Here is a 14,461-nt window from a genome sequence, read left to right on the forward strand (position 1 = left end):
AGTCAGACAGATACATTTTCTTTTTGACCAGGAAGGATGGGAAAAAAGAAAGGGGCCTCAAGCACAGCAAAAATAATTTCAGTGAAATGTAAAAATAAAGTCCCATAGAAAAAAATCTATGAAAACAGTGGAATGGAATACTTAGGAGTTTCTAAAAACTTCCTTCTTGAGAATTCTTATGAATATAACTCAATATAATGATTAAGTAATACACAAAATTTATGAAGTGACCCATGTAAAACAATGCACACAAATGCACTGAAAGGAAAAATACATGCACAATGCTAAATCTCATAAAAAACGCTTTCCATGTCCTTCAATGAAAAGACACCTGGTTTGTTTAATACTGTTGTGTTGGACAAGGATTAATGATGACAAAAGGGCATTCAAAACTGGATTAGCAGTTTTAGTGCATAAAAGAAAATGTCCAACTAAGAGTGTAGTCATTCAACAAATATTTATCTAACACCAGGCTCTGCTTGTACACTTTCACCTAATATTGAAAAAAAAATTAATGTTTTTAAAGAAAATCTCCTGCTTTGAAAGTAATAATTATTCTTTTACAGTTTTAGCTCTGAAAGTGCCACTTATTATTTATAATGGAGATACATATTCTTTACTTCTTATAGCTAAGGAGTTCTTATGCGTATGTCTCAAAAGAAGAGCTGAATGAAATAGGTAGGTAAATGCTTTGTTAACTTTTAGCACAAATCCAACATTTGATATATTAATATATTGTTCTAGTGGTCCCCTAGGAAGCACTGAAACCATTCTAAATATGATTGATCATTTAAGGACAAAACAGAAATAGACTATCTTGTATTATAGATACTGAAAGCTATAAATGCAAACCACAGGGACTGTTTATGGTTTCATGCACCCATTCTAATGGTTTGGGTTAAGATTAGAGGTGAAATCGGATGTACTAGAAGTTTCAGGGAAAGGGACGGGGATGGAGGAGTTTGAAGTCACATTTTCTAGGTAAGAAGGGCTACCTGATAGTCTCACTAATACCCCAGAAAATGATTCAAAGTGATGTTAGATTTCGTGGAAAATACTGATATTTAATCACTCTTCTGAAAAACTACAGAAATTGATGGTAGCATCCCTTCAGAGAACATATATACTAACTATTCCTAAATACAGAACTCAACTTGCTAAAACCTATTTTATTTTGCATTAATGCTTTGAAATCTAAATATATTACTATGTGCTAGTCATTAATGATATTGGTTTACTAAGACTTGAGCACTGAACTGCTTCTGGCTCTAAGAGACAATTACATAAGCATTTTCTTCCCAGTGACTTCATTTGGTAATAGCGACTGCTACTGTAAGAACTTTCATAAAATGTGGTAAATTTTTTGAAACACGAGACAAAGATTCTATACATGCTAAAAGAGAATATTATATCATGCAATACTGACAATAAAGGTTGTTTTCATCATCCTCCCCTCCGTCCCACAACACCCGACTCCCACCCCACAAAACCTCATAGGAAGGAAACAAGCAAGAGGAAGAAAGATGCCACACTGTGAACAATAAACAGAAATAAATATACAGCCTGGGTTTCTGAGCAGATAGACCCACATCTATCTCTGATATTGCTATTTGAGAAAAAATACCTCCCCCCACTTGTTTAAGAAACTATAGTCGAGTTTTTATTTCCAGCTACACATATCTTTAACTGTTATATTAGTCATACCATAAACCAAAAAAAAAAAAAGAAAAAAAGGGCAAAGATCTATTACTATAAGAAAAAAAATACTTTAAGGCAAAAAATTATTTCAACAGACATCAGAAATCTGTTTCATACAACATCAAAATTACAACTAAACTACAGAACCACCATCATAGAGAATCGCCTGAAGACTAGCTGAATGGAAGTTCTATAAGAACATACAGAAAAAGCCATGAGACTGGTAGAAGAGGCAGAGACACAGAATGGGCTTGTCCCATACCCACACATGACAGTTAAAAATTGGGAGAGATATCTCAGTTGAAGTGCCTGCCCTCTTGGGAGCAAGGGGTCCCAGCTCCACATCAGGCTTCCTGTCTTAGGGTTTCAGTGCCAGAGAGAGACGTCCCCACAACTTATGGCAGTGAAAACCAGCAAAGATTGTGGCTGAGCTAGATGAAGGGCTGCTGGAGTATCAGGCATTTCTCTTAAAGGGCTCACACATGGACTTACTCGCTCATGGACTCGCTCACTGGGGCAGCAGCATGAAAGGTACCAGGGAAAAACAGGGAGGAAATAAATTGTCTGACTTCAAGACAAGGGCTAGAGAGTCAGCTTTCTCCCAGACAGAAATAGTGGCAGTATCCATTGTTCCTTTGTTGAGCCCTCCCTCTACCAGCCTGGACACACAGGCGGGCACCACATCTGAGTCTCCATCAACCTAACACCATTTTCCCTGCCCTGGTGATTCCCTGAGATCCCACGCCCGCTAATTTCTGGGCCCACCCAAGCCGCTTCCAGAGGCTTTTTCATACAAATAGCCTGTCTTAGCTCATGCTGTGGACTTTTCTAAAATCTCTCAAACAAGCAGCATCTGGCCTCAGTGTGACCTGTACTTCTTGCTAAGCGGCCCCAAGCCCGGCACTAGCAGCAGCCAGCCTCAGTTCACAGCTTAACCTCTCCCAGGGACCTCCAAGCACAAGAGGCAACCATCTGCAGATCACTCTGTAGCTTATACCAAGTGGCCCTGGGAAGAGCATTGGCAGCGGGCGGCCTTGGCCTGTACCAGAGCCCCTTCCAAGAGGCCCCAGAACCAACATACCTGATGGCCAGCTTCAGACCACTCCCAAGCACCACCCAATCACCTCCACAAATGATGCACCCAAAGGGCAGTCTTGGCAGGTGCCAGAGGTCTGCTAAAGCGCATCCTGCTCTGGAGGGTGAGGCACTGCACAACAGCTCCTCCACTGTAGTCATGGCCAGTCCGCACAATGAATCAACTTGAGGGTCAATCCCTACCACTGATGTGCCAGTAGCAATCAAGGCTCAACTACAACAGGATGGCACATACGACCCACACAAGAGACATACCTGGAGCACCTAGCTCAGCTGACAAGGGAGACTGTGCCACTGGAACCCACAGGGCATCTACTGCATAAAGTCATCATCAAGACTGGGAAACACAGCAGTTCTACCTATTACACAGCAATAAACACAGGGAGGTAGCCAAAACTGAAAGGCAAAGAAGCAAAAGACCAGAACAAAACTCCAGTAAAAGAACTAAACAAAATGGAGACAAGCAATTTACTAAATACAGAGTTCAAAACACTGATTATAAGGATGCTCAATGATCTCAGTGAGAACGTCAACAAAGAGATAGGAAACATAACAATGGAGATAGAAAACAAAACAAAAGTCAGAAATGGAGAATACAATAACTGAAATAAAGAATACATTAGAGGGAATCAACAGTAGATTAGATGAAGCAGAGGACTGAATCAGCAATTTGGAAGACAAGGTAGCCGAAAACACCCAATCAGAACAGAAACAAAAAAAGAGAATCCAAAAAATGAGGAAATTTTAAGGGCCCCCCAGGAAAACATCAAATTTAACAACATTCACATCACAGGGGAACGAGAAGGAGAAGAGAGAGAACAAAAATTTGAAAACCTATTTGAAGAAATAATGATGGAAAACTTCCCTAAGCAGGTGAAAGAAATAGACATATAAGCTCAGGAAGATTAGAGAGTCTCAAAAAAGATGAACCCAAAGAGGCCCACACCAAGACACATCATAATAAAAATGCCAAAGGTTAAAGACAGAGACCTTAAAAGTGGCAAGAGAAAAGCAGTTAGTTACCTACAAGGAGCTCCCGTAAGACTGTCAGCTGATTTACCAACAGAAACTTTGCAGGCCAGAAGTGACTGGCCAAATTATTCAGTGACAAAAAACAAGCACTTCCAACCAAGATTACTCGACCCAGCAAAGCCATCATTTAGAATTGAAAGACAGATAAAGAGCTTCCTGACAAGAAAATGCTAAAGTAGCTCATCAGTATCAAACATTTCTAAGAAATGTTTAAGGAACTTCTTAAAGAAAAAGAAAAGATAAAAATATGAATAATAAAATGGTAATAACCACATATCTATCAACGATTACTTTAAATGTATTAAATGCTCCAATCAAAAGACACAGGGTAGCTGATAAGAAAACAAGGCCCTTACATATACTGCCTACAAGACAGCAAAAGACCAGAACAAAACTCTAGAAAAAAGTGTTGGGGAGGATAGGTGAAAAAGGGGGAGGATTAAGAAATACATATTGGTAGTTACAAAATAGTCACGGGCATCTAAAATATAGCATAGGGGATATACTCAATAATACTGTAATAACCATGTATGGTGCCAGATGGGTTTTATCGGGTGATCACTTTGTTAAGTTATATAAATGTCTAAAGTACTATGTTTTAAACCCGAAACTAATATTATATGTCAACTGTAACTGAAAAAATGAAATTATTAAAAAAAGAAATCTGTATCATACAGATAAAATCTTATGACAATGTTAATACATTAAAGATATAAGGTTCTAGTTCAAAAATTAGTGTTGCTATATACACCAGCAAACCAATTAAAATTTTAATTTAGAAAAGAATCCCATTTGTAACAGTAACAAAAACTAAAATCTAAAGATAAACAATATGCAAGAGATTTATAGAGAAAATATAAATAAATAAAAAAGCTTTATTAAAGGGCATAAGAGAAGACCTAAGGAAAAGGAACAATATACCATTTTCATGGATGGTAAGATTTAATTGATGAAGACAGCAATTCTCAAATTAATCTATAGTACACTAAAATTCCAATAAAGATCCTCAAAGGGTTTTTATGGAACTTGAGAAACTGATTCTAAAATTAATATGGAAAAAAAAAAGGCCAAGAATAGTTGAGCAAGTTTGAAGAACAAAAAAAGTAAGAACTTCCCCATCAGGTAGCAACACAGTATAAAACTACAGAAATCCAATCAGTGTTATATTGGTACAGGTAAATACAAAAAAAAAAAAAAGGAAACATGTAACAGAAAAGTGAGCCTAAAGCGATATACACATGTGTATATAAATGATAAAAGTGACATTACAAATGAATGAAGAAAAGAGACTATTCAACAATAGTACTAGGACAACTGGTTATTAAATAAAAAAATAAAATTATATTTTTACCTCATCCCATAAAAATAAATTGTTTATACTTCAAAGATTTAAATATGAAAAGAAATCCTGTAAAACTTGGAAGAAATTATAGGAGGCACTCATCACAATAGTAAAATACTACTTAATGAAGACATGCAACCACAAGCTTTATCAAGGAAGACACTGGTACACTGGGGCACATAAAAATTCTTTATGCGAAAGATTCCACACAAAACAAAAAATGCCACAGGCTGGAAGAAGCTATTTGCAACACACAGGACCAGAAGGCTAGTATTGAGAATATGTAATGTACTCTTTCATATATCGAGAAGGGTAACTAGCTTTTTTTTTTTTTTAAAGCAAAAGATATGAACAGCGAGTTCACAGAAGAGGAAATCCAAATGACCAAAAACCATGAAAAGATCTCAATAGTGAAGAAATGCAAATTAAAGCCAAAATGAGACAGCACTTCACACTTATCAGACTGGGAACAACAAAGTCTGCAAACACCAGATGTTGCCAAGGATGTGTGAAAGTAGGAATTCATATATTACAGGTGGGAGTGTGAACTGGTGTAACCACTCAGGAGAGCAATCTGGCAATTATTTATAAAGTTGAAGGTGTGTTTTCTCTAAAACATAGTATTCCACATCTAGGTATAGTAAAACCCCACGTAATTTGAAATCAGATTTAATGAACTTAGCAGTTGGCTTTCATCCTCCGCTTAGCCTTAGATCTCACATGAGGGACAGGCTAATAATGTCTTATCTTCTACAGGGGAGGGAAAGGCAGATAAGTAGGGATGCGCAGGGTGAGTCTCTGAGTCTCCAGGGCTTTCCCAGCCAATCGTCCTTTTATCGAGCCCCTCCAATGCCTGCTGTTGCCTTGGAAGTCCCTGCCGGCCAAGGCCAGAATCATCCCCAGTAATATTAAAGCCTGAGCAGACAACTATCAAGGGGCTCCAAACTGCCAATGGGACTTCCACAGACCAGCAGAGGTTGTGGGAGCCTAAAGTTAATCTAATCTTACTGAGTGAGGCATACTGAAAGGCGTGACTAATCTTACATGCTTAATACAATATAAAGGGCAATGCAGGAGGTTCTGATAAAGAATTATAAAAACAGAGTAAGCCTGATAAAATATTATGAAAAACAGGATGTCAGAGTAAGCACAATGTACCTACTGGTGCAAAAAAACAATCTGGTGAGTTTAATAAAAAAGCAGGCTGTTTAAGAACTGTAGCTTTAATTTCATATAAACAGAGATGAAAATTCATTATACTTCTATAGCCACTTATGGGCCATATGTGCATGCATTCACGTTCCACCCCCCACCACCCCAGTAATAAAAATAGCTAATTCTATATTTATGAATTGGCATATTCCTTTGGGCCTTAATTTTTTATTTCAACAATCTGGTAATAAGGATGGTATATCTCAAGTGAGTCCTGTGCTCGGTGAATTTGTTGGAAGAGTTGGGCCACTTTTAATTAATTTAATTTAATTTAAACTGGAATATTAACAGAGATTTTTAGGAAAAACCATACTTGAAGTAAAAGGATTATTGGTGTCTCTGGATCTCAGGAAGTAAGAATGAACTGAACAGTCATAAAGAAAGACTTAAGAAACTGAAAGCTCCCTTCTCTGCTGTTGTTCCTGCTCTCCCCTTCACTCTTCTTTGTTCAGTCTGGACCCTAGAAGGAGCTGATGACTTCCTGGATGGATGGCTCCCAGTGGCTTTAGGATCTTGGGATACCTTCCCTTTGGCACAAAGGGAACTGCCAGCCTTATTTGAATATTCTCATATGGATTATACCTCTAAGACTCCCATGACAGCCAACGTACAAAACACCTAGGGAAGCAGAAATAACAGGAAGGAACAGAGAGTCTGGAAATATGGATAAAAGACATCAAGTTGGTGAATGGTTGCCTTCATAACTTGAAAGAAAGAGAAACAAAGAGTCAGGCTACTAAACAGTAAAATGAGACGGAAGCCACAGTGCCATTCAAACCAACTTACTTTCATCTCAATGAGGGACATCGGCTCTATTCCTTTGGAACTTAAGGGCCTCAAATGCCTTTTAGAAGCTACCCAGGACTGCTGGGTGGCTCAGATGTGGTAAGAGTGCATACGCTCTCATTCTTAGTCTGTATCACCCATCTTAAGAGTTATTTTCCAAGGCTTTGGAAAGATCTGCGAAAATGCACCGAGGTGCTCTACAGTGCGTTTTCACTCCACAGCCCTATGCAGGAGGATGAACACTGGCTGCTGCATGGAGCGCTGCCTCTTGACTCTGTTGGACTAATGGAACAGGCATAATGTGCTTCCCAAGGGAGTGCCATGGCCTCAGGCACCTCCTCCCACTTGGCTGCTCCTCGTGCCTTGGGACACCTATTGTGAGGCACTGCTGATGGCAGTCCTTGAAACCTTTCTGCAGGCAACCTGGGAGAAGTTGCAGTGCTGCTGCTTTGAGTCCCCTATTCCTTTCCATCAGTGTTCACTGAGGCATTTTCTAAATTAACAGGGATGGACTCGGGCAGATCAGAACAGATCCTAATCCTTTCCAGTTTTGTAGTAGCCCTGCTGCTGGAATTCAACTGCAAGTAAGAAAAGGTATCTGGATGGCAAGGGCAGACAGTTTCTCACATCTTGGCAATCCAGTTTTGGGGAAAAAATGGAGAAAGGTGAAGACAAAAACAAGAGTCAAGACTGAAGTGTTACCTGCCCAGTTAGAATTACTCACATAGGGAGCTATCCCTTTTCTGGAAACACCAACAAATAAGACAGGACTCTAATGAAAAGTCAATGTCACTATTGTAAGGAGCCAAGACATTGGAAAGAGGAATGATGAAAGAGATTGAGAAAGAGCAAGAGATGCAACGTAACTATGAAGCTTTACGACCTCCATTGGGAGACCCTTCTCCCCAGGAAATCATACAGGAAATAACTAGCAAATGATGCAAAACAACATAATTGGAGAGCCTCAAAGCTGGGATTGGGGAAATCTTACATCTGTATTTCTTTTTCCTGCCTTAATCTTTCCCTTCAATTTTATGAAACCTGGAGCCATGTATTCTGTAATTTCTACTGACCTTTCTTGTATTTCCTGAACCAGGAAAACATACAAGTTATGTGATCTCTGGACAACCTTTCTCCTCATGTTCCTAAGCAAATCTGTCCTCTGTTAGAGGAATATGCCACTCTTCTTAATGCTGTCAATTTGCTGGGAAGAGACCTGCTGTATAAACTAAGGGTTACCACATTCTGTTGTCCAGGTAGTGTTTTTGAAGCTCCTGGGAGACAAGGCACCTGAGTCAGGGAATATGTGCTTATCTATACTGACAGTAAATATGTGGAGGGGGTCTGCTATGCTATGGGCCAAATTTTGAAGAAGAGAGGCTTTCTAACATCAGTGGCAACTAATATACCAATGGGAAACTAATGCTGATTTATTAGATTAACTGCAACTTTCCCAAAAGATTTCTGTAATTCATTGTAGAGCTTATACCAGATAACAAGATGAAATTAATTTGTAGACCTAGTTGTGAAAAGAGCTACTAAGGTTTGGACTGGGGTGACTAAAGTCCTGTTACTTCTATTACTTTTTCTTTTTTTGTTTCTTTTCTTTCTTTTCTGAAGCTCCATTTCTTCTATCCAGGGACTCCCACTCACAGTTTCAGACATAAGCAACTCCCCACGAACTATGAACTAGAAACAGGAAACCAAGGGAAGCTAAATAAATACAGATTATCTTGACAAATGTATTCTTCATAGGACTTCTGCTATCATAATTTTTTTAATACCTTCACCTTTTCACACAGCCAATATCTTTAATTAGTCTGTAAATTTTCTTTGTCTTATATTAAATAGGTTTATCTTTAATTTATTCATAAATACTACTGTAACTAATTTGAAAAGCACACAAATTCTATTTTTCTGTTTTCAAGAGAAGGGCAAGTCCATAAATAGTAAAAATATGACATTTGCCACATCTTATAACACCAAATATACTTCCCACTGGAGAGCTGAAGTACAGTCATTTATTAATGTGCCATTAAAATAGTCACCAATGGTTAACACATTATAACAGTGTATTTTGAAATGTAGAGACAAATGCAGGGAATGACATATTTTAACGCAGTCTGCTTCAATCTGGAATCTAGAAGAGGGGGACAATGGGCCAAGCAGTTCATTTGCCATAATCTAGAAAATGTAAGTTTACATATTATACTTTCTGAAGTAAGATACATGTCATTAACTAGGTTAACCATAGGATAAGAAGGGTTATTTTAGAATTATAACTGTTATCTTTCAGTGGTAGACATGAGGAGTAATTGAAAATATGGAGAAACTTAAAAAGGGAATGAAGTAATCTATTAAAGGGGATGGCCTCTTTTTATTTTTCATGGCATTGGGAAAAAGGGAGAACAAAGATGTCACTCTTCAATTATCTTATTTCCTCAAATCTGATTTTGCTATAGTTTGAGTATTTGATTGGAATTAACATATTACTTATAATGTTATACAGAACTTTGAAAAGCACAGGTGATTTTTACTTTCTTATATTCTAAAATTTATATAACAAGTATATTATTTATATGATCAAGGGAAAGCTATTCTTAAGTCTTTCCATAACTCATCGAAAACCTAATTATAAAAATTATACGTAGAATGGCATGTGCAGTACTACTATCAATTATTATAATAGTATCAGTGGTACTATTACTTATACTAGTGCTACCACTAAGTAGAAATGGCTTTTGATGAGCAGGCCAAGACAGTGAAAATAATACTATCTGGAATCAGAAAAAAGTTTAAGCATTCTCTTCACTACTTTCCTGTGTAATCTTGGCCAAGGTACTTATTCTGAACCTCAGTTTTCTCGTATTTAAAATGGAGATAATCCCATCGATCTTATAGGGCTGTAACGACTGAACAAGATCAAATCCATAAAGCACATAGAAGATTGTCTGAACACAGAAGGTTTCAACAAATATTAGTTCCTTTAATTTCTCATATCCCTTTAGTTCTAATTTTTAGAAGATGGAAAGAAAGCTTGCTTTGGAATGAAAATAAACCCAAGGCCATAAATCTTTAAACTCACCACTGATAGTAAATTATGATTTTTAGAGCAATGTGTTTGTTTTTAAAAGAACCAAAAAGAGATCAAGGTAATCAGGGGACTCAAAAAGACAATCAATTGCTTTTTTAAAATTAACCTTCTACATAACATCCTTTATTTCAATAAAAAACTTGATTTGTAAATTTGTTATACCCTCAACTGGAAGAGTCAAGTATGATTATAAAACTTCTAAGATTTAAATGGGTCATTACATCAAGCTACCCTATGATGATAAGGACACAAGTTATCAGCGTTTGTCAGTGATGCACCTACAATTAAAAAGAGTAGAGCCTACAGCCATGCCATCCTGAATGTGCCTGATCCTGTCTGATTTCGGAAGCTAAGCAAGGTCAGGCCTGGTTAGTACTTGAATGGGAGACCACCTAGGAATACCAAGTGCTGTAGGCATTAAAAAAAAAAAAAAAAAGAGTAAAAAGAATCCTTTTAAATTAGAAAACCATATCTGAATCTTTAGTACTGAAGTCCTTCAAGTTTAGATATAGTTAGCTTAATTATGTTACAGAAAGTCAGGGTACACTGGACATTAATCACAGAATAACAGTAATATATTAAAAATATTTATTAAACACTAAATTATTAATATATCCCAGTGCTCATCAAATATTTGATGACTTGATTTTATTTTCTCAATTTTTAGCCATGATAATATATAAACCATGTTGCACACCTGGAAATACATTTTAATTTTAAAGAACTCTTTGAAATGCCTTTAAGATCTTCCTTAGTACATTTTCAATGTCTGATTGTTAAAAAGAAATTCTCTTACATCTATTTTATGTTCCTTAAGCAGGGAGAAAGGTGTGTAGCTGGATATCATCTTTGATATGGAAATAAGAGTATTTACTTTCTATTGTTGTCTAATTAATTAAATTTCTTTTCTTTTCTTTTTTTTTTGAGAACCTATTAATTCCATGTGCTGACTCATGGGTATCTAGAAGTTTTTCCTTTACACTACTGAAGCCTCATAATGATTGACTGATGCCTATTTTGTTACTCTTCTAGCTACTCAACTTTACTGATTTCTTTTCCAACACACTAAGATTACTCTGAAACTAAACCTAGTTGTTGTAATGCTAAGCACTGAACATTTCACCAGAGAGCTCAATCCAGGCCCCCTTGTTACAGATCACTGAATCAGTGTTTATCAAGTCGTGTTCCAAACAGAAATTCCACAGTGTGGCTCAGAGGCCCTTCTAGGGAAGGAGCAGGGAAAGGAATTTTTCAGTGGGAAACACAGCGCACCCATGTTCCCCAATTCAAACAGAACTCTGCTTTTGTTTGTTTTAATAACTGGGCTTCCATGCAAGATTTGCAGGATTGTACTGTTTTAAAGGAAAAGTCTGAAAAATCACTGATTTAGGATAATGAAAATATTCAACATCCAAATTACAATAGAAGTCTTAATATAAAATAGATTACTATTACTCTCCAGTTGCTTATGGGCATAGCAGTGTGGCAAAGAGCAAGTTTTCATCATGAGAAAGGGTAAGAAAAAAGAGAAGGAGAAAGATTTCTTTGACTTTATAAGGTCCAAATTTGAAGCCAAAGTTAATAATAGTAAGTACATCTAGCTAACCCAGATCCACAGGAGTAATTAGTCCAAAGGTGCTGAAGAGTACATATCTGTTAAATAGATGTGAAAATGTCTTTGATAATCACAAAAGTAGAAAACATCGACTCTAATCACTTTTTCCTATTTTTGATAATTCAGTAACTTTTCCCATTTCTTAGCATTGCTAATACTAGTTAGTTGAACTGTAATTAACTTTATTCATACGTAATAGGATTACTGATGTCGCAGTTTCCTAGGTTCTGGCTGAAACAAACACCTTTGCGATAACAGAGAAGTTTATTGACCATTGGTCTCCTGAAATTCATCACTGATGACAACTAGAATTATGTAGGGTTATAAAGAAATGCAGTGGGCTATAACTAATATTTGTCAAGACTCCACGTGAGATATTTATAAAGAATGGGAAAAAACTAGTTCTCATTCTTTGATTCTTTTTGTAGTCTCTAAGGATTTCCTTTAAAACAGTAAGAGAAATGTATACCACCAACTAACCTGTAAGTAATACTTAGGACATTCACCTAGAGAGAAATTAAGCTGTCCTTTAACCCTTTTCCCGTTTAGAAAAAAGAAGTACAGCTTGTTGCCAGCGTTAATTTAACATCACGCATAGGAATGCCACATTTTCTGGGATTTGACATTTTCAGTGACCAAGAATTACTATATTTTGTAAATAGAAATACCACTACTAAAAACAGAATTTCATAAATACAATGATGTCAATTGTTTCCAAAGACTATCCAGATACTAGAGCGATGTGAAAATAATTAATAAAAGCAAGTGATTTCATGGCAAACTTTAGGGGTAAGGTTAGGACTGTAATCTGTTATTTTGGGGTAAATGCTGCTGCCACAAGCACCACCAATAAGTATTCCCGGGGCAAACGGGAAATGGGTTAATTAATATTAAGCCCCTATTAAATTGGAGCTTAAAACACATTCCACTGAAAGGCTATCCAACAGAAATAGAATGTGAACCACATATGTATTTTAAATGCTCTACTAAAGCACATTAAAAAAGTAAAAAGCAGTTGAAATTAATTTTAGTAATATAGTTCATTTTACTCAATGTATCACAATATCATTTTAACATATAACATAAAAGTTATTGCTGTATTTCATATATTTTTGTAACTAAGTTTTCAAAATCTGATACTTCACAGAATATCTCAATTTGAACTAGACATATTTTACCAGTTCAGTCACTACATGTGGCTAGTGGTTATCATGTTGGGTCACACAGGTACACTGCACATAATTTTGATAAGCTTTTGTTGAGGGACCAAAAACAAATTTGAATGAACTCTGGCAATCAACAGTCTCTTATATCCTAAACTGAACACTTAGACTAGGTGTCTAAGAGGATTTTAATAACTGTTAAGTCAGTGCTGTACTTAAATGGCAAACCAGTAAAAGCACATCAAACACACCAAACAACTGTAGGCAAATTTTAGAGCCTAGGCAAAATGGTCTTCAATATTCAAATTTACATTGAAAAGAGGTCTCGATTTCATATAACTTCACAGACCAGATTAGAATCATGAAAGTCTTTGTGCTTTTTAAAAGATTAATCAGAAGCTTAAATCCTATTTATAGACTGCTAAACTGGTTCTATTATATAAATTCATGGGCTTAGTACACCGTTCTTGATAGAAAGGAAGGTTATCACGACTTATTTTTTCTGTTTATATTCTGATTTTAAAATCTATATCTGATTTCTGTTCAAACTTTAAGGAAAATGACTTAAAAGATTGACCTGGAGTGCTTTTCCATATCCCAGGTAACGTGTGGATTTGTACTAACACCAGCTAGTTTCTAACAGGATCCTTTTTTCGGGGGCGGGCGGGGGGGTGGTGTAAATTGTCAAGCAAATGGTTGCTTTATTTCTCTACTCTATACCATTTGATTGGAAAGCAATGACATTCTTATTCCATCTTTTTATCCAGGAGTTGCCTACAATTTAACCTTTGCATATATTTTCAAATATAAGTAGGTCTCCTTGTCTCTAGTCTTAGTGCTCAAATCCTCTAAATTTCTCTGCAGTGATCTTTCTTAAAGGCAAATGATATGTCACTTTTCCCTTGATTAAATTCTTTTGGTGGTTCTGTATCACTAAGACAGAGGCGATGAAAACTATGGGCTAAAAGTGGTCCACCTGAGATTATTAGCAAAGAAATATTTGTCCTAATACTCTGCACATTCACCAATAAGGCCTACCTACTAGTCAGGAGATCCAATCTATGCCAGAAACCTGGGTTCTATGACCAAGGTAGAAGGCTCATAATGGGGGGGTCGTGGCAGAGATGAGTGGTGGCGGTGGAGTTTTACAATAGTTTGTTTATATAAAAAAAAAACAAAACAAAACTGGTATGTCCAGCTTCTGTTCTCCTCGACAGAAGGATCTGTGCTACAACACACTGTAGAGGTAATGATGAGGCTCTATATTTTTCCTTATTTTATATAATATTAGGTAGAAGCTAAGAATATAAAGATATAGTTGATTTTAATGAAGTCAAGTGATTAGGTCATGAAAGTACACTGAAGAAATCAAGGAATTTTAGGAATCAAAGGGGCACCAACCCATTCAGATGAAAAAAGAAGTA

The 14,461-nt window shown here is 36.6% G+C and overlaps 1 protein-coding gene and 1 pseudogene across 5 annotated transcripts in view; one reads left to right on the forward strand and one right to left on the reverse strand.

Moving 5' to 3' along the window:
- Nucleotides 1-14,461, reverse strand: part of ZC3H12C (zinc finger CCCH-type containing 12C) — a 331,193-nt gene that overhangs the window by 14,768 nt on the left and 301,964 nt on the right. The gene's annotated exons all lie outside the window — the stretch shown is intronic.
- On the forward strand, nt 10,558-10,676 carry LOC111743282 (annotated as a pseudogene).

This window comes from Pteropus vampyrus, unplaced genomic scaffold (genome assembly GCF_000151845.1).
Source record: "Pteropus vampyrus isolate Shadow unplaced genomic scaffold, Pvam_2.0 Scaffold110, whole genome shotgun sequence".
NCBI lineage: Eukaryota > Metazoa > Chordata > Mammalia > Chiroptera > Pteropodidae > Pteropus > Pteropus vampyrus.